Below are 12168 nucleotides of genomic sequence, written 5' to 3' on the forward strand. Positions count from 1 at the left end.
ACACGGCTTGGAATGGTGGCCTCCGTCTTAGGCATTTCTGTTTGCAATGGGGAGGGGATGAGCACTAAGCCTCTTTCGACCTGCCTTAGATCTATTACTCGGCCGTCATGTAACTTAATCAAGCTTTAGCTTCCCAATGCCTGCATTTTACGCCTGCCCCCCGCAAAGGTGACTGTGAGATTTTGCAAGAAAACCCACTTCTTTATATGTGTGTGTGTTATATTTTATTTTTGTTACCGATCAGCGAGGGCTCCACTCGGAAAATAAAGCATCCACTCTCTCAAGTGAGCAGGCGATAAAAGCGCTGGCAGTGGAAAGAATGAGCGCTGTATATCAGAGGCCTCCGAGGGACGAGACTCTGCTCCAGAATGCAAAGGAGGAGGCTCCTGCAGGGAGAAAGCAAGCCAGGCCAGTGGGGGCTTTCCCACGGATGCACTAGGTGTCTACATGCGGGGAGAAGAGGGTTTTGCTTTTTAAAAATGAACAAACAAAATGAGAGGCATTCCAAAATTTGACCTTCCCACCGCCCCATGTGCCTGCCATCATCTGTAGTGAAACAGCCCAAGAAGGTCCTTGCCACGTGAATCTGGTATGGTCCTTTCCAGGTCTAAGCCACATGATTCTAGAAAATGTGCCTCCTCCATTGCTAGGCTGCACTCACGCGGCACCTTGTGTTAGGATATTTCCGTTCCACCTTAAAAGGGAGCAGGCTTTTGTAAGTTACAGAGTCTGCGCATGTCCTATTCACAGGATGTTTATGTTCTGATTATTCCTTTCGTTTTTGTCAGATGGTCAGAGACGCTGACTGAGAATGGACGTGTTTTCTTTTGTTCTGTTCATGTTCTAAATAAAGTCTGTAAATATGCTCTTCTGCTTTTCTGCGGTGCAAGCTTTTGACTGTGCTTTCTGCTGAAAGAGGGTGCACCAGCCTAGGAATGTGGCTAGGAATTTCCAAAGGCTTTGTGCCCCTAACTGTTGGATCTGCGTGACTACGGGAGGCCGATGGACGTCCAGAACTCCGGCTTGGGGGCTCAGATGGACGTTATCTCCCTGGCAGTTTCCCAACAACAAGGTTATGGGCCCAGATTCAAAGCACCTACAGGAGAGTAAAGCTGCAACAGACTGCGTTTAAGAGGTACGGTGGGTAAAGCGAAAGAAATGAGGGAGGCTTTTGGCTTTTCTGTTTACCTCGCAAGGAGTCTTTGATCTCCGGCAGATTAATTGGCCTGGGAGCCGAGCCAGAAAGGCTTCGTGATTAATGGCTGCCAAGATAAGGAGTCTTTGAAGGCAAAAGGCTCACGGCTAATGCCAAAGCTGGAATGGAGTTTTTCCAACCTTATGGAAATGCTGAATGCCCTAAGTTGGATGGGCAGAATTATGAAACCTGGGCAAAATGGTGTGAATCTTTGCTGCGTCAGTTTGGGGTGTGGCATGCCGTTAATGAGGCCCCCCCAGTTCCTCTGACAGAGAGATGGAAAGGCCAGAATTCGAAGGCCATTGACGTAATAGTCTTATCCGTCTCTCTTGAGGAAATTAAGACGCTGGCTGGCAACACCACTGCACGTGGAATGTGGAATGCTTTGTTGAAAGCTCACAAGCCAATAATCCCAGCCCAGAGTTTGACTGCATCGGAGGTCCTAGCTGTTTCCCAGAATGCGAGTGAATGCAGGGATGCTGAGGGCACCGGTTGCAAGCTGCAGGGGGAGCTGACCGTCACGTCATCCCAGGCAGCATTCCAGCCTCCAGGGGGAGCCAAGGAGTCGGCAGCTGAGAGCTCTGGTTCTCGTGAGAACCAAGGTCATCGCCTTTGCAGAGGCCGGAAAGGCAAAGGTAAACAGACGCAGGCGTCTGCAGATGGCCAGGAGCAGAGGGAGGGTGAAGCGTTGTTTGCTGGCACAGCTTCACCAAAGGCTAAAGGCACGTCTGCTGACCAGAAGCAGGGGGGCAAGCTGCAAAAGCCCATGCCAGTGGAAAGCAAGGTTTTGCTTGCTGGCACTGCTTCACCAAAGGCTAAAGGCACGTCTGATGGCCAGGAGCAGCAGGGGGGCAAGCTGCAAAAGCCCACACCACTGCAAAACAAGGGTTTGCTTGCTGTAAGGACTGCTCCAACAGCCAAAGGCAGCTTTGTTGTTGATTCAGGCTGTACCCGCCACATCTCGAAGGATCGGCATCTCTTTATCTCCTTCAAGCCTCAGGAAGGTGAGATCCACCTGGCTGATGGAAGGACGTTGCAAATTGCAGGAGAAGGGACTGTGAAACTTGCAAGTTTGCACACAACCATCAGCGGTGTACTGTATGTTCCAGGCGCTGCAAGCAACTTGTTGAGCGTCCCACAGCTTACTGGGCGTGGTTTTCAGATTTCCTTCAAGAGGAGCGTCTGTGTCATCAGTAAAGGCAAAGAGGACTATTTGCATGCAAAGTTTATGGATGGTTTGTTCCATATAACTTATGATGACACTGCTGTTGTATCTAATGCTGATTCTTGTTGTGTTGCACAAACTAACAAAGTTCTTCATGCAGGTTGCATTCATGATGCGCATCGAAGGTTTTGTCACCTCTCTTGGAAGGCACTGGCCAAGATGCCAGAGGTGGTTGAGGGTTTGAACATCAAACCCTGTAAATTTCACATGAAGTGTGTATCTTGTGCAGAGAACAAGGTGAAAGTTGCTCCCAAAGGCAAGGAGTCTAGTAGGCAGGCTTCCAAACCCTACCAGCTAGTGCATGCAGACCTGGTAGGGCCACTAGCACCCTCTTTAGGAGGAGCAAGGTACTTCATGATTCTGATTGATTCTTTTTCCAGGTTCATTCATGTGTTTTTGCTCGAACAGAAATCGCAAGCGTTTCCGAAGTTTAAGGCATTCTGTGCTTGGTTGGAGAATGTGCACGGTAAACGTATTTCTTGTTTGTTTACTGATCGGGGCGGGGAGTTTACTTCTCAGCAGTTTGAAGCTTTCCTGACTGAGAAGGGAATCCAGCATGACATGTCAACGCCCAGATCGCCATGGATGAATGGTCTTGCGGAGAGAGCAAATCAAACATTGCTGCAAGGAATCAAAACCTTGTTGCATGATGCCAATCTCCCTGATAAGTTTTGGGGGGAGGCTCTGGGGAATTTGGTTTATTCCTTTAATCGCAGATTGTCATCACCCATTGGTTGTACCCCCTATGAGAAGATGTTTGGCAAGAAACCCAACACCAAACACCTGAAAATATTTGGTTCGGACATGTGGGTACGCACACAACAAACCAACAAGCTTGGGAAGCGTGGGGCACATGGTTTGTTCATGGGGTACGAAAAAGGTGCATACAGGGTATGGATGACTGACTCTAAGTCCATTAAGTTCACAAGGAGTGTTGAGTACAATCCTAAGTGGGGGGGAAATGTGGGAATTTTCCAGAGTTACCCAGAGGAGGATGAAGGTGATGCAAAGCAAGCAGCTAAAGGTGAGAAAGCTGCTGCTGCTGCTGATGAGGATGATGAGGATGATGATGATCAGAGTTCGGATTCCAGTTCAGTGTGCGGCGCTGCTGCTGCTGCTGGTGTCAGTGACAGTGACGACACAGCAGACTACCAGAGCGCAAAAGCCTCAGTCAGACCATCTGATGCGTCTGACAATGAACTGGAAGAACCACTGTTCACCATTGGTCACTTTTCTCCTAAGAAAGAGGAGATGAGTCCAGAAGACTTGCGTCTAGTACGCAGATCTGAAAGGGCGACCAAGGGCAGACCTCCAAAGAGGTATGCTGATGAGTTTGCTAAGACAGCAACTGCTGTTCTTGGTAGCTCAGAGAAGGTATGGGAACCTTCAAGCTTCAAAGAGGTTCAGGAGTTGACCTCTAAAGATGCTGAGCCTTGGCTTAATGCCATGAAGGCTGAAGTTGATTCCTTGAACAGGAACCAAACTTGGGAACTGGTACCGGTAGTCCCAGGAATGAGACTGGTTGGCAGCAAATGGGTCTTCAAGGCCAAGACAGACCAGAATGGCAAGGTAGTCAGACACAAAGCCAGATTGGTTGCCAGAGGTTTTTCACAGGTACCAGGACAGGATTACCACGAGACCTACTCACCCACAGTCAAATATGAGAGCATTCGGCTGATGCTCAAGATCGCTGCGGAGGAGAAACTGCATGTTTCCCACCATGACATTAATACAGCTTTTTTGTACGGGATTTTGGGGGAGGAGCTGTTCATGCTTCCACCTGATGGGATGGAGATACAGAAGGGTATGGTCTGTAAACTGCGGAAGTCCTTATATGGTCTCAAGCAGAGTGCCAGGTGTTGGAACACAAAACTCACTGAGACATTGCTTTCTCTAGGTTTTCACCAGGGCAAAGCTGATCCATGTGTGTTTGTCAAGGAGGAGGGACAAAACAAACTGTATTGTTTATGTTTTGTTGATGATCTTCTGATGTTTTGGAAGAATCAGGCTTTTTACCAAAGCACCCTAGCTCAACTGAAGGAGCACTTTGACATGAAGGATCTTGGTGAGGTATCCAACTATCTTTCTCTGCAGGTGGAGAAGGACCAAGCAGGTAATTTTCTGGTACACCAAACACAGAAAATTGCTGATGTGTTAACCAGGTTGAATTTGGTTGATGCAAACCCAGCTGACACACCGATGGTGACAGGTTACCAGGTAGACAGTACTGCTGAAGCGTTTTCTGACACAACGCTGTACAGATGCATTCTAGGCAAGATGAACTTCATTGCCAGATGTTCAAGACCTGACATAGCTGTAAGCTGTAATCTGCTTAGCAGACATGCCAACAATCCTACGGTTCAGGATTGGAAAGCTCTGAAGCGCACAGCCCGCTATTTGAAAGGGACTATGCACTACAGGCTGAGGTTCACCAGTCAGAAGACTGGAGGTCTTGAAATCTTCGCTGATGCAAGTTTTGGAAGTGACACCACGGATGGTACAAGCACTTCTGGTGTGTGCTACATGTACAACCACTGCCTGTTTGACTGGTTGTGCAGGAAGCAAACGACAGTGAGCCTAAGTTCCTGTGAAGCAGAACTCAATGCTCTGTCATTTTCACTCATGGATTGTGAATGGTTGATGCAACTGTTTAAGGACATCAGGGTGTCTGTGAAATGTCCTGTACAAGTGTATCAAGACAATAGATCGTGTTTGGCTTTGCTGAACTCCGAGAGTTGCAAGCAGAGAACCAAGTACTTGCAGATTAAGTTACATCGTGCAAGAGAGTGTATCCAGAAAGGACTGATTCAGGTGTCCTACATGGCAGGAAATGAAATTCCTGCTGATCTGTTGTCTAAGGTTGTTAACAGAGAACAACTTAAGGTTTACACACAAAGGTTGCAATTGGGTTGAACCACAGGTACAACAGGTTACACGGAAAGGGGGAGGATGTTAGGATATTTCCGTTCCACCTTAAAAGGGAGCAGGCTTTTGTAAGTTACAGAGTCTGCGCATGTCCTATTCACAGGATGTTTATGTTCTGATTATTCCTTTCGTTTTTGTCAGATGGTCAGAGACGCTGACTGAGAATGGACGTGTTTTCTTTTGTTCTGTTCATGTTCTAAATAAAGTCTGTAAATATGCTCTTCTGCTTTTCTGCGGTGCAAGCTTTTGACTGTGCTTTCTGCTGAAAGAGGGTGCACCAGCCTAGGAATGTGGCTAGGAATTTCCAAAGGCTTTGTGCCCCTAACTGTTGGATCTGCGTGACTACGGGAGGCCGATGGACGTCCAGAACTCCGGCTTGGGGGCTCAGATGGACGTTATCTCCCTGGCAGTTTCCCAACACCTTGTTCTGGTTTCCCTGAGTGCTAACTTCCACATTATATTTGAGCTTTCATAAAAGCCGCTTCTGGAAATATAGCAGAACCTAGTGCAAGTTCATGTAATTTGCTTCCAGGAAGAAGAAGAAGAAGAAAATACGCGCTTGCAAATAGCAGGGAAACGAGAGCTAAACTTGCTCTGGATTCCGCTGCATTTCCAGAAGCAGCTTTCACGTCGTGCAGAAGCTCAGATACAATGCGGAAATTCACAGGAGAAGGTCAGGAAGCCGAGATAAACTGCCGTGTGAACCGAGCCTCAGCTTCCCCACTTCAGTCCAAGCCCTGGAGAAGCCATGCGTGCCAACAGCTTACAGCAGGCATCCCCAAACTCGGCCCTCCAAATGTTTTGGGACTACAACTCCCATCATCCCTGACCACTGGTCCTGTTAGCTAGGGATGATGGGAGTTGTAGTCCCAAAACATCTGGAGGGCCGAGTTTGGGGATGCCTGGCTTACAGCAAGGGTGAAGGATGTTTTTCGCTTTGGGGGCTGAAATCCACCCCCAGTCTTCCGGGAGCTGCATGGCAGAGATAGGCGGGGCCAGAGGCAAAAGTGGGTGGAGCAACGAATGCATATTTTACGTCATAGTGCAAGCAGATAAATACGGTAGGTACTGCTCCAGCGGAAAGGTAAACGGCGTTTCCGTGCGCTGCTCTGGTTCGCCAGAAGCGGCTTAGTCCTGCTGGCCACATGACCTGGAAGCTGTACACCGGCTCCCTCAGCCAGTAAAGCGAGATGAGCACCGCAACCCCAGAGTTGGTAACGACTGAACCTAATGGTCAGGGGTCCCTTTACCTTTACCTTTAGGCCAATCCCCGCCCCCACAGCAGTGTGTCTTCCCAGCAGGCCACCAGGGGGCGATATCAGAGCCAAAGCACTCAACGCAGCTGGGAAGCAGGACTGGCGAGGGGCGTGGTCTGAGGGGGCGTGGCTGAGGAGGGTTCAAAGGGCTGGACAGAGAGGGCTGGAGGGCCACATGCGACCCTTCCCCACCCCTTAAGGAACACGATTCTTCCTTTTCCTCTCCTTGCAGGTAGAAGGAGGCAAGATGCAGATTTATGCAAATGCTGTTTGACTCACTCGCCTCTTTTTCGCCCTGTTTCTTTCTTTCTAAAAGTGCAGGGACCCCCCAGCTGAGCAGCGATTTCTCTCTCTCTCTCTTCCTCCCTCTGTAATTACAGATCATCTCCTCTCCCCGGCAAGCGTAATTATGACACTAGGGATGGAGAGCACAAAAAAATAAAAACCACCCTTGAGGTGGGAGGGTGAGAGAGCGGGAGCGCGAAGCGAGGCTTAATCTGTGTTGTTTGCTAAGTAGATTTTACTCCTCCCATAAAAATGATGCGATGCAGGAATGCAGATGTTTATGGCTCCTCTCGCTTCAGCAGAAAATGTACCGTCGCAGGTTTCCTTTCCTCCAAAGAAATGGGGGGAGAGGAGTCTGGAGAGATCACCGGAGGAATCTTCTGGCTTGCGATGTGCGAGTTCGGCAGGGCGTGGGAGAGACGCTGCCCTTACCCACAATAGTCTTCGCGGTGAAACAAATAAACCACCCGAAATTATTCAGCCTCCGGTGAATCATTTCCAGAACACCTCGTCATTTATCCGAGGGCTTCTCTTCCCACCCCTCTCTCGCCCTCGCCGGCGCGTTGAGTCACAAGCTCCCGTTTTATCACAGGCTGGATAAACTCGAACTTAATATAGCCAATTTGTTTAAAGGCAATTTCTGTGGAATTGGGAGCGGCTGGCAAATGGGGTCGTATTTTGGGACCGGAGCGAGAATGATGGGGTGGTTGGAGATGCACATGCTCGGGAAGGGAATCTTTCCCTCCAAAATAAGCAACCACCTCTATGAATTCTTCTTCTGGGCTTCCTGTAATGGGCATCTGCTTGGCCCCTGGGAGAGCAGGAGGCTGGACTAGACGGGCCTTCCTGGGCCCGATTCAGCAGTCAGGCTCTTCCGAGGGTCTTATGAAAGAGGGCATCAAATTGCAGCCACTGCTCTACCCGGGATTTGTTGTTTAGTCGTGTCCGCCTCTTCGTGACCCCCTGGACCAGAGCACGCCAGGCACTCCTGTCTTCCACTGCCTCCCGCAGTTTGGTCAAACTCATGCTGGTAGCTTCTATGACACTGTCCCACCATCTCGTCCTCTGTCGTCCCTTCTCCTTGCGCCCTCCATCTTTCCCAACATCAGGGTCTTTTCCAGGGAGTCTTCTCTTCTCATGAGGTGGCCAAAGTCTTGGAGCCTCAGCTTCAGGATCTGTCCTTCCAGTGAGCACTCAGGGCTGATTTCCTTCAGAATGGAGAGGTTGGATCTTCTTGCAGTCCATGGGACTCTCCAGAGTCTCCTCCAGCACCAGAATTCAAAAGCATCCCTTCTTTGGCGATCAGCCTTCTTTATGGTCCAGCTCTCACTTCCATACATCACTACTGGGAAAACCAGAGCTTTAACTATACGGACCTTTGTTGGCAAGGTGATGTCTCTGCTTTTTAAGATGCTGTCTAGGTTTGTCATCGCTTTTCTCCCAAGAAGCAGGCGTCTTTTAATTTCGTGACTGCTGTCACCATCTGCAGTGATCATGGAGCCCAAGAAAGTAAAATCTCTCACTGCCTCTCACTACCCGTGATTTACCTGGGTGTAAACCTCGTTGAACTCAAGGCAGGCTAGTTTCTGAGTAGACAGGGGCAGGATTACATGCTTGGTCTGGGATGAACTCTTGCAGATTTTGCAAAGCCTTTTCAGAGGTGCAACACCAGCTCTGCATCCTCCTCGATGGGTATTTCAAAGGCTAGTAGCCATTGCGGCTGAGTGTACATGGCGGCAATGTGCTTCTGAATGACACCAGTTCCTGGCCATGTCAAGTGGGGAGAGCCACGCGGCTCCTGCCTGTGGATTTCCCAAGGAGTCGGGCATCTGGCTGGCCACTGTGAGAAGAGGAGGTGGGCCATTGGCCTGATCCATGAGGTTCTTCTGGTGTTCTTGAAGAGCCTCCAGGTCCAGAGGCAGTCTATCTCGATTCCTAGGGGTTTTTTTGGCCACGGTGAGAACAGGAAGCGGGGGTAGATGGGTCCTCACTCTTCTGCCCCGTAGGCAGTATCTCCCAGCTTCATTCCCTGACAGCTTCTCCAGGGACGACGAGGAACGGCTCCCTCCTGCATGAAAACCTAGAGAACCGCTGATGGTCATTTTGAGTCTAGACAGGGCGGAGCTGGATGGGCAAATGGTTTGACTCTGCTGAAGGCGGTTTCGTCGGTTCCTGGCCAAACCAGCGCTTCATTCAGAAATCATGAGGACTGGACTCTTTCTTCATTTGAATGGGACTGGGCTGCCGTGCAATGCAGCCACTTTGCACGCAGAAGGTCCCGGGTTCAGTTATAAGAACAAATGAAGACCCAGGTGGATGAGGCCAGACGCCCTTCATGGAAAACCCGCCCCAGAGGCCCCTCTCCTCTTGCGCCTTTGTAAGCCTTCCTGCCTCCGACCCTGGAAGAGCATCGGGGCCACTAGGATGCGTCAATAGCCCTCTCCCGCTCCCTGAATCTGCGCGATCCTCTCTTAAAGCCGCCCAGGCTGGTGGCCCTTGCTGCCTCCTGCGGAAAGGAGTTCCGCAGGTGGATCCATGTTGTGCGCTCTCCAGGTGGGGCCACGAAGGAGCTTCCCCGCCCTTGCCACCACCTGCATCCCCGGAGAGCTGCTGCTGCTGCTGCCAGCCGGTGAAGACAGCCCTGCTTTACCCGGGAGTCAGGCTCCTCGCCTGGCAGCTCCTTGTCTTCCCCCCGCCTCTGAACCAGACCTCACAGATGTTCCCCGTTTCATCCTACACGCTCCCCAGGCGGCCTGTCAAATCAAGGCAGGACAAAAATACGTTGAAAGCGAAGCTCTTCTCTTAAAAAAATGTATTAAAAAGTGGGGAATCAAACGAGAGCCCCCTCCCCGGCTTCTAATGGCTTGTAGCCCTGTCGAAGTCTGCGGGGGAACATCAGCGAGGAGGAGGCGAGAGCAGCGCGCCGAGCGATTCCTGAACAGCCGCGAGCGCCAACCCCTTTCATCCTGGAATAAATTTGAATACATCTCTGCCTCCCGGAATACGCTCGCCACCTGGCGCGGAAAAGAGGGGGCTGCTCTCCGTCGGGGGGAGCGGGCATCGCTTGTCTCGGGGGCCGGGGGCGCAGAAAAGGCCTCCCTCCCTCTCGCCACTCGTCCCCGGACCAGAGAGAGAGAGAGAGGGCAGGGGCGCAAAAAGAGGCGCAAAGCGGGCCTGCTCATCCCCACTGCCCTGCGGGGGGGCGGGGGAGTCGGCGAGCTGCCCCGATTTGGGCAGAGTCGTGGCTCCAAAAAGAACTCCCCTCCCAATTATTTACTACTTCATTTTATTGCATTTCCCCCCTTTCCTAAAGTAGCTCAAAGTGACGCGCCTCATGGCGCTTCCTCGCCCTCATTTAAGCCCCACAACAACCCCGTGAAGTAGATTAGGCGGAGAGGCCCCTAAGGGCACCCATGAGAGCTTCAGGGCCGAGGGGGGGGGGGTGGATTTGAACCCTGGCCTCTCCCCGGCGACCTAGTCCGACACGCTGCCCAGGCTGCCCTGGCCGTGACAGAACTGTGAATTTTGCGTACGCACTGATGGATGAATTCAACATGAGTAAAACAATAGGCTCTGAATGGGCGGGGGGGGGGGTTGGGGCGGGGGAAGAGCCTGTGGTTTGTCTTGTGGATTTTCGTTCATGTATGTTATGGATTGTAGAAGGGACTTTTTTTCAGAAAAAAAGCTCTTCCTGGGGAGGCAATGAAGGGAGAAGCCCCTTTCTTAACACCCCAGCCTGCCGCCCATGAATTTTGCAACTTTATACTCAAGCAAAACACGCACATCGAAAAAGCCACTTCCATGCTCCCAGTCCTCTTGGAGGTCTCAATTCATTCTTCTAGACCTCTTGGAAGCGCCTCTGAGGCAGCAACCCCTCCATTTCCACAAGCCCCATGGCCTATCCATTGAGCCCCCCAAAAGCCTGGCTTTTGCCCAGAAACTTCGGGGCTGAGGTTGCCAACGTGGCGCCCTTGAGCAGCTGTTGGACTCCAGCGGCCAGCAGCCCCCATGAGGAGCGGTCAGGGATGATGCGAATGGGAGTTGAGTCCCGCCGCACCTGGGGGACCCCAGACCTTCCCCCCCCCCGTGACTTGGACAGGAGCTGGCCTGGGCGCCTTGGCCTCTGGCTTTCCCGCCTCTGTTTCCCTGGTCGCGAGGCCTCCGCTGCCTCTTCCCCTCCCTCCATTAATTCTCTTCTCGTCGCCATCCTTTGCGATGAAATAAAAAGTCATTTGGTCCATTTGTCTTCCAAAGGCCTGATATAAATCCAATATCCTCAGCTCCACGATCCATCCGTCGGAGCCTCTGCGCATCCTTCTATCTCCTCCTTGTTTCCCAATAAGCTCCTCTCTCTCTCTCTCTCTCTCTCTCTCTCTCTCTCGCTCTCTCTCTCTCTCTCTGCTTCCCCTCTTCTCCTTCAGGGGTCCTCTCTCTCCATCCCTTGCCGGGAGCCCCCTTTCGCTCCCTCCCTCCTTGCGTTAAGGCTCCTTTCTGAAGCATCCCATCACCCCCCCCATCCCCATCAGCAGCTATTCCTCTTTCAGCCGCTCGCATCTATTCATCTGCCTCCTTCGGATCAGCTCCGCGGCGCACCTTCCCACCTCCCTCTCCCTCGCCCCTGCCCATCCACGGAGCCCATTAAAGGGTCCCGAGAGCAGGGAAGCAAATGACTCGGCTCTTGGGTAATAAAAGCCGGGCAGGCAAACTTGCCTCTGTAGGGAGATGAAATCATTCAGCCTCGCCGGCTTGGAAGATCTGCCGGTGCTCTGCGGAAGAGCCTGGCGGCTGCTGGTCCACCCAGCCTCCTCTTCTCACAGAGGCCAAATGCCCTCAAGAACCCAGGAATCAAGATAGACTGCTTCTGGACCTGGAGGCTCCATCGGACCTGAGCTCAGCAATTCCTCTCCCCTCCAGCTGACAAGGCAGAGCCATCCTGGCTAGGAGCCTTTGATAGGCCTCTCCGCTCTGAATTTGGACATCTTCTTTCCTTGTTGATGCCCGAAGAAAGGAAAGAGGGTGGTGTAATGTAGTGCTATTTTGTAAAAAAGCAATTAAAAAGGAATGCTTTAAAAATATATGCACGTGTGTTTCACAGAAACTACACTGCAAGATTTGGACAGGTGCATTCTCCGTCACCTGCGCCAATCAGTCCTCCTGTAAGATCTGGTGAATCAAGCTGGTTCGCAATGAACTTCTCTTCCATGGCCGCGGCCACAAGACGCATCAGGGGTCCACAATGCCAGGACCTGTGGAGAGCATCTGGGAGCCCCCCCTCCTCCCCC

General features: G+C 51.5%; 1 protein-coding gene across 1 annotated transcript in view; it reads left to right on the plus strand.

Annotated features, from left to right (window-relative positions):
- The window catches only part of LOC310694203 (uncharacterized protein), a 246994-nt gene that overhangs the window by 34919 nt on the left and 199907 nt on the right, over nt 1–12168 (plus strand). The window lies entirely within an intron of this gene.

The sequence above is a fragment of the Podarcis liolepis genome (genome assembly GCF_965112155.1).
Source record: "Podarcis liolepis genome assembly, chromosome: 15".
In the NCBI taxonomy this organism is placed as follows: domain Eukaryota; kingdom Metazoa; phylum Chordata; class Lepidosauria; order Squamata; family Lacertidae; genus Podarcis; species Podarcis liolepis.